Source organism: Nicotiana tomentosiformis, chromosome 4 (assembly GCF_000390325.3).
Source record: "Nicotiana tomentosiformis chromosome 4, ASM39032v3, whole genome shotgun sequence".
NCBI classification, from domain to species: Eukaryota; Viridiplantae; Streptophyta; class Magnoliopsida; order Solanales; family Solanaceae; genus Nicotiana; species Nicotiana tomentosiformis.
In genome coordinates this window covers 17,773,474-17,786,958 of record NC_090815.1, presented here as the reverse complement: position 1 = coordinate 17,786,958, position 13,485 = coordinate 17,773,474, and the positions used below count along the sequence as shown (strand labels likewise).

Below are 13,485 nucleotides of genomic sequence, written 5' to 3'. Positions count from 1 at the left end.
GGAGTATTTGGCTGCCTAGTATTTGATGGTGCATCTCGATCAACCTGCTGCTCGTCCATTCCAGTATCAACCAGCACAGGTTCATTCTCTAAAACATAAAACGAATTAGCAACAGTAATGTTTTTCGAAACATTAACATGCACTGGAACATTCTTCTTGTTAGGTGAAGATTGTGTGTGATTTATCACTGACCAACCACTCTTTTTTGATTGAGCTTGAAGGTCAGATTTTAACAAATCAGCTGCGTCAATGTTAGCTGCAACAGACATGCCTGGAGATTTGAGAGAGTGCTCCTCAGTTTGACGATGCACCCCTGTCCCAATGCCCCCCTCCTTATCACATGTTAACTGTTTCATATTAATATGCCCTTGACTTTGCGCAGCTGACTCAACTGCAGCAGATTTGCCTGTGAAGTGAAGTACATGCCCAGCTGATCCTCGATCAAACCCAAAACCTGTAGCAACCTTCAGATCTTTAGCAACCCTATTGAGAGCTGCTGCAACTGGAACTATTACAATACCATCAGCATCTGATTTATGATGCGCATTAACAACATCTGTAGCAGTAATTCGATCAACTATGTTATTCACAACAGCTTGATCTTTATCATCTTTTCCTACAATTTCAACCATAGGATTCCCAGGTGCAACAGAAATAGCCTTGGGGTCTTTAACAACCTTCACATCTCTTTGAAACTCCTCAACAATTCTTCTTTTATCTGTTTTAACTGGGACTGTATTAATTCCATTAACAGCAGCTGTAAGTTGCACCGGCATATTATCTGATCCTTGACGAGAAGCAATGGAATTTTCACCACGACGTGATGCATTTGTTTTTTGCTGCCACTTAGCATTTAAATAATCCCTAGCATCCCCTTTTAATTTTTCCACCTTGCTCATCTCCTCGACCAAAGCCAAAACCTCAGCAGGCATTACAAGATCATTACCAACAATCCTTTCGATCAAGTTTTCCTGCTGCTGCTTGATTTGTCCGTTCTTCAAACGACATATCTTTTCCTCGTGATCTTGATGTTACAGTAGCTGCAATAACTTGGGAGATTATCATACACATAATCTTGAAAGTGTTCTGTGATTCTTCCTGATTTTGTGTCCATGTATTACAACCTAATTCTTTTTGGATGATTATCGAGCAAGTCTAACTCCACCTTAACTCGTGCTGTGCTTGATCTTGATCTATCATGTGTTGCCTTATCAATTGCCATTGGATTTCCAACAGCTGAAGCAATTGAAAGCAAGGAGGTCTTTGCAAATAAATCTGGAGGCAAACGTGGCAGTGAGATCCAAACCCAAGCCCTTAAAGTTTCCTCCTTGTGGTTAAATAACAATGTCCAAGGGAACAATCTGTACAAATAATCTTCCCCATTGAAGTGAATATACCCAACTGATTTTGAAGAAACAAGAACATAGTCTTCATAGAGATCAAATCTAATGAGCATATGTCTATGTTCTAATTGCCCTATGCGGCAGTGGCCCTTAATCCCAAACAATTTCGGAATCGACTTACTTAAATCCTGAACTGTTGGGTGCGTGTATGCAAGCTTCATCACAACTGCTTGATGTAATCCCTCCTCAACACTGAATTGTTGAACTTCATCCATTGTAAACTGTATCGTAGGTTCCCCATGGAGAAACTCAATAGGTTTTAGTTGCGATTTTGATGGATTTTGGGCGGCAGATTGCTTGAAATTTAAGCTTGTTGCATATGAGGTGACATTGTTATAGTTTGGAACTTCATTATTGCTTTGAATTTCAGTAGCTAACCCAGAAACGAACTGGAAATTTGCAGAATGTCCATGGCGACTATTTGCTACAGTAGTCGCGTCTCCAAAATTGAGATGTGCGGCATCTGCTTTGGAATTTGTTGGAGCGCCCAACTGGGGTTTGTCCGCCTTTAGATTGTTGTGTGTCACGGGGACATACCACAATTTAAAGTGTGGTGTGGGGATGTAAATATACAAATAACTGTTTGTTTTCGTTTCTTGTGTGTGTGTTTTCGTTTCTTGTGATTGAAATTTTTAAAGTCGAAGAAAACAAAATATTATTTTCTTTAGGTAGTATAATAATTCTCCCTTGATTTTACTTTGTGCCGCGATTCTTTTTCAAGGGTTTTGTTTGAACCGGGTGTAGTTAGTTTTATTATTTTTAGGAATAGGAGATCTTGTACTGTGATTTTAAATGAAAGCAATATCTCTTGACTTTATTATGCATTGAGAATAGTAAGTTCTTTAGTTGTGACGCTTATGCTCAGTTTTTTACTCTTGTATAAGTACCTTAACTTGTATGATCTTAACTTTGCTTAACTGTTTTGACTAGAGTATATCTGTCACGACCCAAAATCTCGCCTGTCGTGATGACGCCTATCGATACTAGGCAAGCCGTCACTCTCAATAAACTCCCATATATTTTGAGTTTGAAATTATAATATCTAAATTTAGCGGAAGAAAAACTCACAAATACATATATAAACACTCACAAAACCCGGTATCACTGAGTACATGCGCATCTAATATAAATACAAGTCTGAAAAATACGATCTATAATAGTCTGAGATCAAATACATTAAAACAAGGAGATAGGGAAGGAGAGCCAAGATCTGCGGAACACGACAGCTACCTCAAAATCTCCTGAAAATCAACTGCGTTAAATGATCAACACCCGCTATGTCCGGGAATACCTAGATCTGCACACGAAGTATATGATGTAGTATGAGTACAACCAACTCAGGAAGTAACAATAATAACGAAGGAACTGAAGATAATGACGAACAACACAGTTACAGTTAGTTTTCTGTAATTCCAGCAAAGAATAGACATGCTTCCAAATCTGGCAGTTTAAGTCAAATTAATTTTATGCAGTTCAATTTCATGTAATCCGAATAAAAAAATCTTTCAGAGATTTCACAACAATGACAGATAGCAATCAAGTGCAATAACAATTGCAAAGCAAGTACAACCTTTCATGCAACAATCACTCAACTCACCACAACAATTCAACCACTCGGCTCTCAGCCCTCAACACTCACACTCAATGGGTACCCGCGCTCACTTGGGGTGTACAGGACTCTGGAGGAGCCCAAGCGCCATAATCTGCATGGACAACTCACGTGCCATAATATCCTTACCTCACCGACAAGCCCTCAACCTTACTCAGTCCTCAACCTCTCTAGTCTCTCGGGCTCTCAGAAATCACAAAGATCAACCCAAACAAAGATAACATAATGCATCAACAAATATCAAGAAAGACTGAGGTATGATACGCAAGTAAAATCATGACTGAGAGCAAGATAGAAATTAGCAATTAATTCAATAAGTACGTGCCCTCTGTGGGTCCCAACAGTACTATCACATAGCCTAAGCATGATTCTTAACATGATTTATAGTTAAATTTCCTCAACACATAAAGAGCATATAGCTAACAACAAATTATTAAACTTTACAGTTTCACGTGATGGACCAAGTCACAATTCCGTCGGTGCACGCCCACACGTCCGTCACCTAGCATGTGCGTCACCTCCAAAATAATCACATGATACCAAAATTCGGGGTTTAATACCCTTAAGACCAGATTTAAAACTGTTACTTACCTCAGAGCGTGAAATTCTTTACTCTGCTATGGCTTTGCCTCACAAATCGGCCTCTGAATGCCTAGAATCTAGTCACAAATAATTCGTTTCAGTCAATAAAATTTATTGAAATTAATTCCATAAGAAAATGCTAATTTTCCATAAAAATCTGAATTTTAGCTCAAATATCGCCCGGGGGCCCCACGTCTCGGAACTCGACAAAAGTTATAAAATTCGAAAGCCCATTCAACCATGAGAATACCCATACCAATTTTATCAAATTCTGACCTCAATTCGACCCTCAAATCTATAAATTTTATTTCCAAATTTTTAAGTTCCAATCTCCGATTTACACTTTAAAATTTGTAATCTAGTCGGATTATTCGATGATAATTCAATATTATGGAGTAAAAATGATCACAAGGGACTTACCTCAAGTTTTCCTTGAAAATATATCAAAACTCGCCTCTCCTCAAGCTCCAATTTGTCAAAAATGGTAAATTGGACGAAGTCCCTTGTAACGACCCCGTTTTCCCCTTTACTGCTCAAATTTTACTTTACAGTTATTGTGTCACTTGCCGTGGCAATTGGTTCGGGTCCAATAAGGTTTTGGAATGAATTGAAACACTCAATTCCAAGGTTTAAAGCTTAAGTTAAAATAGTGACCGGATGTCGACTTATGTGTAAACGACCTCAGAATTTAATTCTGATGATTCCAATAGCTCTGTATGGTGATTTTGGACTTAGGAGCGTGTCCGTAAAATTATTTAGAGGTCCATAGTGAAATTAGGCTTGAAATGCCGAAAGTTGAATTTTTGGGATGTTTGATCGGGGGGTTGACTTTTTGATATCGGGGTCGGAATTTGATTCTGGAAATTGGAATAGGTCCGTAATGTGAAATGTAACTTGTGTACAAAATTTGAAGTCATTCCGGATTGATTTGATGTATTTCGGCACTAGATATAGAATTTAAAAGTTCAAAGTTCATTAGGCTTGAATTGAGGTGTAATTCATGGTTTTAGCGTTGTTTGAGGTGATTTGAGGGTTCGACTAAGTCCGTTTGATGTTTTAGGACTTGTTGGTATATTTGGTTGAGGTCTTGAGGAGCTCAGGTGAGTTTTGGATGGTTATCGGATAATTTTTGGCCTTGGTGAGATTGCTGATATCTGGTGCTGCATTTTTCTGATTTTCTCTTTCGCGTTCGCGAGTGGGCCCTTGCGTTCGTGAAGAGTGTTTTATGAGTGTGAGGTTTTGTTCTTCGCATCCGCGAAGGGGAGGACGCGAACGCGAAAGTATGGTATATGTGTGCATCGCGAACGCGTGAGAGGTGTCGCGTTCGCGAAGAGGAGTGAGGCTATTGGGGACCCACGGGTCCTTGTTCTACGCATTCGCGAGGTGGCGGTCGTGTTCGCGAAGGTCTGAGCTGGTAAAGCTTCGCATTCGTGTTCGCTAAGGGTAAGGTTTGCAAAGCTTCGCGTTCGCGAAGCCACGGTCGCGGAGGGTTAAATTTGTGGGCAGTCGAGTTGTGCTTCGCGAACGCGAGGGACCTGCCGCGTTCGCGAAGAAGAGAGGTCTGGACAGAGAGTTTAAGTTTTGAAAATGGGACTTCGTCCCATTTTCAGTTTTTGACGGATTTGAGCTTGGGAAAAGGCGATTTTCGGGAGTTTTTCAAGAGAAACAATGAGGTAAGTGTTCTTAACTCAATATTGGTTAAATTACTTGAATCCATGGTTGTTTTTATCATTTAATTGGTGAATTAAGTTGGAAAAAATTAAAAACCCTCTTAGTTTAAATTGAGGATTTGAAGACAGAGTTGTAGTCGGATTTGAGTAATTTTAGTATGGTTGGACTCGTGGTTGAATGGGGGTTCGGATTTTGTAAGTTTTATCGGATTCCGAGATGTGAGCCCCACGGGTGATTTTTGGGGCGTAATTTCGGATTTTTAAAAAATATTAGTATTTTGATATGAAATTAATTCCTATAATTTTTGTGAGCTGAATCAAATTAATTGTGACTAGATTCGAGCCATTTGGAAGTTGATGCGCGCAGAATGGAATTTCTGGAGCATTTCTTAGCTTGCTCGACATTGGATTTGGCTTGTTCGAGGTAAGTAACTCTTCTAATCTTGAAGTTGAGGGTATGACCCCTGAATATATGTATTTCGTGAATTTTTGGGAGGTGACGAACATGCTAGGTGACGGGCGTGTGGGCGTGCACTATAGAAATTGTGACATAATTATTTCTGTGGAATTTTGTAGTTAAATGATCTTGGCATTTTTCATGTGATTTTATGAGTTAAAGAAATTGAGCTGAAAAGCATATTAAAAATCATGTTGAGGCTATGTGTCAGTATTATTGGGATCCACAGAGGTCATATTATTGTGAAATATTTATTTTAAAATGAAATTTTATACTCAGTCATATTCAGTTCATTGCATATCGTATCTTAGTCTCTGTTGTTATTAATTGATACATCATATCATCATTTTGGGCTATTCTCATGTCATTGTATGCCCATGAGAGAGAGACTAGAGAGATTGATGACTGAGGGAGGCCGAGGGCCTGATTGTGAGAATATTTTTGGGATCGGACTGCACGCCGCAGCAGGCCATGTTGGCTTTATATATATTATTACTATTATATGGATCGGGGTTGCCCACCTGTAGCAGCCCTTATTGGCTTATTATTGTACGTGAGTTGGTCGTGCAGCACGTGAGTTGGCCGTGCGGATACTTATATTATTATTGCACGTGAGTTATCCGTGCAACACGTGAGTTGGCCGTGCGGATCCTTATATTATTATTGCACGTGAGTTGGTCGTGCGGATCCAGATATTTATATTATGGCACGTGAGTTGTCCGTGCATCGCGAGAGTTATCCGTGCTTATAGCACTTGGGATGTAGGAGCCCCTCATGAGTCTGTACGCCCCCACTGAGCGCAATCGACTATAAATAAGGATCGGACTGCACGTCGCAGCAGGTATTGTATAGCGCTGAATGATTGAGTGTGCTGAGCACAGTGAGAGAGAATGCGAGACAGTGAGATTGAGTACTCTGAGAGTGTGAGTACATGAGTAAAATCTTTGAGATAAATTGCATTGACATGCACACATGACATATATGCATAGAGATGTGTTTTCCTCATGTTGTACGGTATCACATTATTCATGATTTCTCACACATGTTGACAGATGGGCATAGTGATGTATTTGTTTTACAATGGTTATCTAAAAAGAAAATGAGATATTTTATTTATTATTGAAAGGATTTTGGAAAATTTTTTGTTTTCAAACTTATTCACATTTTTGGTAACTTTGGCAAAAGATTTGGGTTTTCACTGATGTACTTGAAAGGAAGAACTATTATTGTTGAAATCATGATGTGACTGAGCATTTTATCTCTGAGTTACTTTTGGTATTATTTGCTTTATGTAGTTATTAACTATTGTGGATTAGTGGATTTGGACCTGACCTTGGTAGAAGCTCGTCACTACTTTCAACCTAAGACTAGGTTTGTTACTTACTAAGTACATGGGGTCAGTTGTACTGATACTATACTTCTGCACATTGCGTATAGATGTTGACTGATGTTGTTGTTGTGCTCGATGGTTGCGGGATTTGAAGATGTACCTGCGTTCCTGTTGTAGCTGCCTCTTGTTTATGGTAGCCTTAAATTATAAAAGCTCTGTTTATGTACTATTCAAACAGACTATGTATTTATTTCATTTCCGCTTTGTATACTCTATTCTTAGAAGCTCATGATTTGTACTATCAATTCTTGGGGATTGTATAAGATCAGGATCTTTATTCACTTAAATTGCTTTAATAATTATTATTGAAATTGGTTAGTTGGAAATTGGCTTACCTAACGGGATGGGTTAGGTGCCATCACGACTAGTTGAATTTTGGGTCGTGACAATGTGGTATCAGAGCTCTAGGTTCATAGGTTCTACAAGTCATGAGCAAGTGTCTACTAGAGTCTTGCGGATCGATATGATGACGTCCATACTTATCAAAAGCTCAAGACAACTTTGACTACAGGTCTAGTATTGGTGTTGCCTACATGTTTAGAGTCTTATACTGTGTATTGTGATGCATCGCGGATTGGTCTCGGCGCAGTAATTATGCAAGACGGTAGGGTGATTGCATATGCGTCCAGAAAGTTAAAGGTACATGAGAAGAATTATCCAGTCCACGACCTTGAGTTAGCAGCTATTGTTCATGCCTTAAAAATCTGGCGGCATTACTTGTACGGTGTCCAGTATGAGGTATATACAGATCATCGGAGTCTACAACATTTGTTTAAATAGAAGGATCTTAATTTGCGACAGCGAAGGTGGTTAGAGTTGCTTAAGGATTATGACATTACTATTCTCTATCACCCCGGAAAGGCCAATGTGGTGGTCGATGCTTTGAGTCGTAAGGCAGAGAGTTTGGGCAGCTTAGCATACTTACCGGTAGTAGAGAGGCCTTTAGCCTTGGATGTTCAGGCCTTGGCTAATCAGTTTGTTAGACTGGATGTTTCCGAGCCGAATCGAGTTTTGGCATGTGTGGTTTCTCGATCTTATTTATATGATCGTATCAGAGAGCACCAGCATGATGATCCACATCTGCTTGTCCTTAAGGACACGTTCAGTACGGTGATGCCAAGTAAGTCACTATTAGAGATGACGATGTATTACAAATGCAGGGAATATATGTACCTAATGTAGATAGTTTGCGTGAGCTGATTCTCCAGGAAGCTCACAATTCGCGGTACTCTATTCATCCAGGCGCCACGAAGATGTATCAGGATTTGAGGCAGCACTATTGGTGGAGGCGGATAAAGAAGGATATAGTTGGGTCTGTAGCTCGGTGTCTAAATTGTAAACAGGTGAAGTATGAACATTAGAGGCCGGGAGGATTGCTTCAGAGACTTGAAATTCCGGAGTGGAAATGGGAGCGTATTACCATGGATTTCGTAGTTGGGCTCCCACGGACCTTGAGAAAGTTTGATGCTCTTTGGGTGATAGTAGATCGGCTGACCAAGTCCGCACATTTTATTCCAGTTGGTACTAATTATTCTTCGGAGCGGTTGGCTGGGATTTATATTCGCGATATTGTTCACCTACACGGTGTGCCGGTGTCCATTATTTCAGACCGGGGAACGCAATTTTCCTCACAGTTTTGGAGGGCAGTGCAGCGAGAATTGGGCACACAAGTTCAGTTGAGTATAACATTTCACCTCATACGGACGGACAGTACGAGCGCACCATTCAAATATTGGAGGATATGCTACGAGCTTGTGTCATTGATTTTGGGGGTTCTTGGGATCCATTTCTACCACTCGCAGAGTTTTCTTACAATAATAGCTACCAGTCAAGCATTCAGATGGATCCGTATGAAGCTTTATAAAGGAGACGGTGTCGGTCTCCGGTGGGTTGGTTTGATCCTGGTGAGGTTAGACTATTGGGTACTGACTTGGTTCAGGATGCTTTAGAGAAGGTCAAAATAATTCAGGAATGGCTTCGCACGGCACAGTCTAGACAGAAGAGTTATGCCGACAGGAAGGTTCGTGATGTTGTTCACATGGTTGGGGAGAAGGTTCTGCTCAAGATTTCACCAATGAAGGTGTGTTGAGGTTCGGGAAAAAGGGCAAGTTGAGCCCTCGGTATATTGGGCCTTTTAAGATACTTAAGAAAATTGGGGAGATGGCTTATGAACTTGCTTTGCCACCCAGTCTATCAGGTGTTCATCCAGTGTTCCATGTATCCATGCTCCAAAAGTATGTCGGGGATCCGTCTCACATTCTGGATTTCAGTACAGTACAATTGGACGGTAATTTGACTTTTGATGTGGAGCCGGTGGCTATTTTAGACTGCAGGTTCGAAAGCTGAGGTCTAAGAACATAGCATCAGTGAAGGTGCAGTGGAGAGGCTAGCCAATCGTAGAAGCTACTTGGGAGATGGAGCAGGAGATTCAGAATAAATATCCACACTTATTTGAGACTCCAGGTATTATTCTAAACCCGTTCGAGGACAAACATTTGTTTAAGAGGGGGAGAATGTAACGACCCGGCCGGTCGTTTTGAATATTATAACCCCGTTCCCCCATTTATTGCTCAATTTATGTCTTGCAATTAATTTATAACTTATCTGGTTAGTTGGTTCAGGTCCGGAGGGAATTCGAAAAGAAATGAGACACTTAGTCTCATAATTGAAAATTTAAGTTAGAAAAGTGGACCGAATATGGACCTATGTGTAAACGACCTCGGATTTGAATTTTGATGATTTCAATAGCTCCGTATGGTGATTTTGGACTTGGGAGCGTGTCTGGAATATTGTTTGGAGGTCCGTAGAGGAATTAGGCTTGAAATGCCGAAAGTTTAATTATTGAAAAGTTTGACCGGGGATTGACTTTTTGATATCGGGGTCGGAATCCGATTCTGAAAATTTGAATACTTCTGTTATGTTATTTATGACTTGTGTGCAAATAAAGAGGTCAATCAGACGTGATTTGATAGGTTTCGACGTTATTTGTAGAAATAAGAAATTTCAAAGTTCAATAGGCTTGAATCGGGGCGTAATTCATGGTTTTAGCGTTGTTTGTGGTGATTTGAGAATTCGACTAAGTTCGTATGATGTTTTAAGACTTGTTGGTATATTTGGTTGATGTCCGGAGGGCCTCGGGTGAGTTTCGGATGATTAACGGATAAATAATTAAACTACAACAGCTGCTGCAATTTCCTTCTGTTGGAAATTTCTTCTATCAGATTCGAGCCCAAAAATCACTCAGAATCGAGCCCAGATCGAAGCCATGATCGACCCCAGGGTCGAGGGCCACGATCAAAGCCATTATAGAACCCAAGGTCGAGGGTCACGATCGAAGCCATGATCGAGCCCAGGGTCGAGGGTCGCGGTCGAAGGCAGGGTCGAAGACATGATCGAAGGCTAGGGTCGAGGGCCATGATCGAGGATCAGGATTGAAGCCACGATCGATGCCTAGGATCGAGACCTAGGATCGAGGACCAGGATCACAGGCCAGGATCGAGGCCTAAGATCGAGGACCTTGATCGAAGGCCAGGATCGAGCCAGAACCGAGGTTGTCTGGGCAGAATTATAAAAATAGGGACTTCGTCCCATTTGCCATTTTTGACAAATTGGAGCTTGAGGAGAGGTGATTTTTGATATATTTTTTAGGAAAACTTGCGGTAAGTCCCTTGTGATCATTTCTACTCCATAATATTGAATTATCATCGAATAATCCGACTAGATTACATGATTTTGAGGTGTAAATCGAAGATTGAAACTTAGAAATTTGGAAATAAGATTTGTAGATTTGAGGGTCGAGTTGAGGTCAGAATTTGGAAAAATTGGTATGGGTAGACTCGTGGTTGAATGGGCTTTCAGATTTTATAACTTTTGTCGAGTTTCTAGATGTGGGCCCATGAGCGATTTTTGAGCTAAAATTCGGATTTTTATGGAAAATTAGCATTTTCTTATGGAATTAATTACAATAAATTTTATTGACTTAAAGAAATTATTTGTGACTAGATTCGAGGCATTCGGAGGCCGATTTGCGAGGCAAAACCATAGCAGAGTAAAGAATTTCACGCTCTGAGGTAAGTAATAGTTTTAAATCTGGTCCTGAGAGTATTCTACCCCGGATTTTGGTATCATGTGATTATTTTGGAGGTGAAGCACATGCTAGGTGACGGATGTGTGGGCGTGCACCGAGGGAATTGTGATTTGGTACGTCCCGTGAATTTGTAAAGTTGAATAATTTGTTGTTAGCTATATGCTCTTTATGTGTTGAGGAAATTTGACTATAAATCAAGTTAGAAATCATGCTTAGGCTATGTGATAGTACTATTAGGACCCACAGAGGACACATACTTATTTAATTAATTGCTAATTTATATCTTGTGCTCAGTCATGATTTTACTTGCGTATCATACCTCAGTCTTTCTTGATATTTGTTGATGTATTATTTTATCTTTGTTTGGGCTGATCTTTATGACTTCTGAGAGCCCGAGAGACAAGATAGGTTGAGGACTGAGTAAGGCCGAGGGCCTGTCAGTGAGATAAAGATATTATGGCACGTGAGTTATCCGTGCAGGATATTATAGCACGTGAGTTGTCCGTGCAACACGTGAGTTATCCGTGGAGATTATGGCGCTTGGGATGTAGGAGCCCCTCCAGAGTCTGTACAGCCCCAGTGAGCGCGGGTACCCATTGAGTGTGAGTGCTGAGGGCTGAGAGCCGAGTGGTTGAGTTGTTGTGGTGAGTTGAGTGATTGTTGCCTGAGAGGCTGTACTTGCTTTGCAATTGTTATTGCACTTGATTGCTATATGTCATTGTTGTGAAATCTCTGAAAGATTTTTTTATTTGGATTACATGAAATTGAACTGTATAAAATTGATTTGACTTAAAATACTGGATTTGGAAGCATGTTTATTCTTTGCTAGAATTACTGAAAACGAACTGTAACTGTGTAGCTCATCATTATCTTCAGTTCCTTAGTTATTATTGTTACTTGCTGAGTTGGTTGTACCCATACTACACCCTGCACTTCATGTGCAGATCCAGGTGTTCCCGGACATAGCGGGTGTTGATCATTTCACGCAGTTGATTTTCAGGAGATTTTGAGGTAGCTGCCGTGTTCCGCACACCTTGGCTCTCCTTCCCTATCTCCTTATTTTAATGTATTTGGTCTCAGACTATTATAGATCGTATTTTCCAGACTTGTATTTATATTAGATGCTCGTGTACTCAGTGACACCGGGTTTTGGGAGTATTTATATATGTATTTGCGAGTTTTTCTTCCGCTAAATTTAGATATTATATTTTCAAACTCAAAAGATATGGGAGTTTATTGAGAGTGTCGGCTTGCCTAGTATCGAGATAGGCGTCATCACGACTGGTGAGATTTTGGGTCGTGACAGGACAATGACCCAAAACTAATATACAATAACAAACAGACTAAAGAATGTATACCGATATTTATTATGCATTTAAGAAGTAGCGAACCAGACAAACATAATATATGAATATAAACATTATTATTTTAATTGCACTCGGCGACTTATCATGTTCTGAAAACGATCAATAACAAGCATCATTAGTTGTTCAGGCTCAACAGAGATTAATGTATTATTTCATGTTGTTTTTTCCTTTTTGAATTTCTTGGCCACCTTTACTGTAAGTTTGTGGCCTATTAGAAATATGCTGCCTATGAAGATATATTGATACACAAATATGCAAATTAGAAAGAAAACTGTATCCAGCTTGCCATGGATATGTTAATTGGTCAGCTACTCAAGCTACTTTAGTTTTCTTTTTATATTGTGCCATCTACTAATTTACCCGATAGCTAATTTTAGATGCTAACAAAGCCAAAGCCAATTACTTTATCAACCAAAAAAAAAAAAAATGACAACAATCAATTAAAAAACAAAGATTGATAATCTGAAAATCTCTAAATGCACTATTTTATTGAGGATTATCCTCGCTAAGAAACGAAAAACAAGAAAGTAGGACTACATACCTTGTCGACTTGTTGGGGCTTGGCCTTTGAAATTTTGGAAAGCACAAAACAGAATAGAGGTCAAAATGTGAGACACCCCTAAAATCAAAGATTAAAAATTATATTTTGTATGAATTGTTTTACAAAATATATAAAATATAATAGGAAAAAAAAAAAAAAAAAGAAGGAAGAAGGAGAAAGAGTATACACCAAAAAAAGAAGAAGGAAGAAGCAGTAGCGGTGGAGGCAATAATCAGCAATTGGGGCAAAACCCTAAGTTTGTTTGATTTGTGCGCAGTTGAATTGTGAAGGAAACATGTCTGTTTATTTTGTTTTAGATATGCGTTTTCCTTAAATTTGATTTGTGTTTTTCTTTATTATAAAAAAAGGAAAAAGGTAA

The 13,485-nt window shown here is 39.6% G+C and overlaps 1 long non-coding RNA gene across 1 annotated transcript; it reads right to left on the bottom strand.

Moving 5' to 3' along the window:
• Positions 1-2,459: 2,459 nt before the first annotated feature.
• LOC138908890 (uncharacterized) lies at positions 2,460-13,485 on the bottom strand. The gene is made up of 4 exons (XR_011415286.1): positions 13,296-13,485; positions 13,107-13,184; positions 3,604-3,671; positions 2,460-2,700 (listed from the first exon to the last, which is right to left on the bottom strand). It is a non-coding gene; the product is annotated as an uncharacterized lncRNA (long non-coding RNA).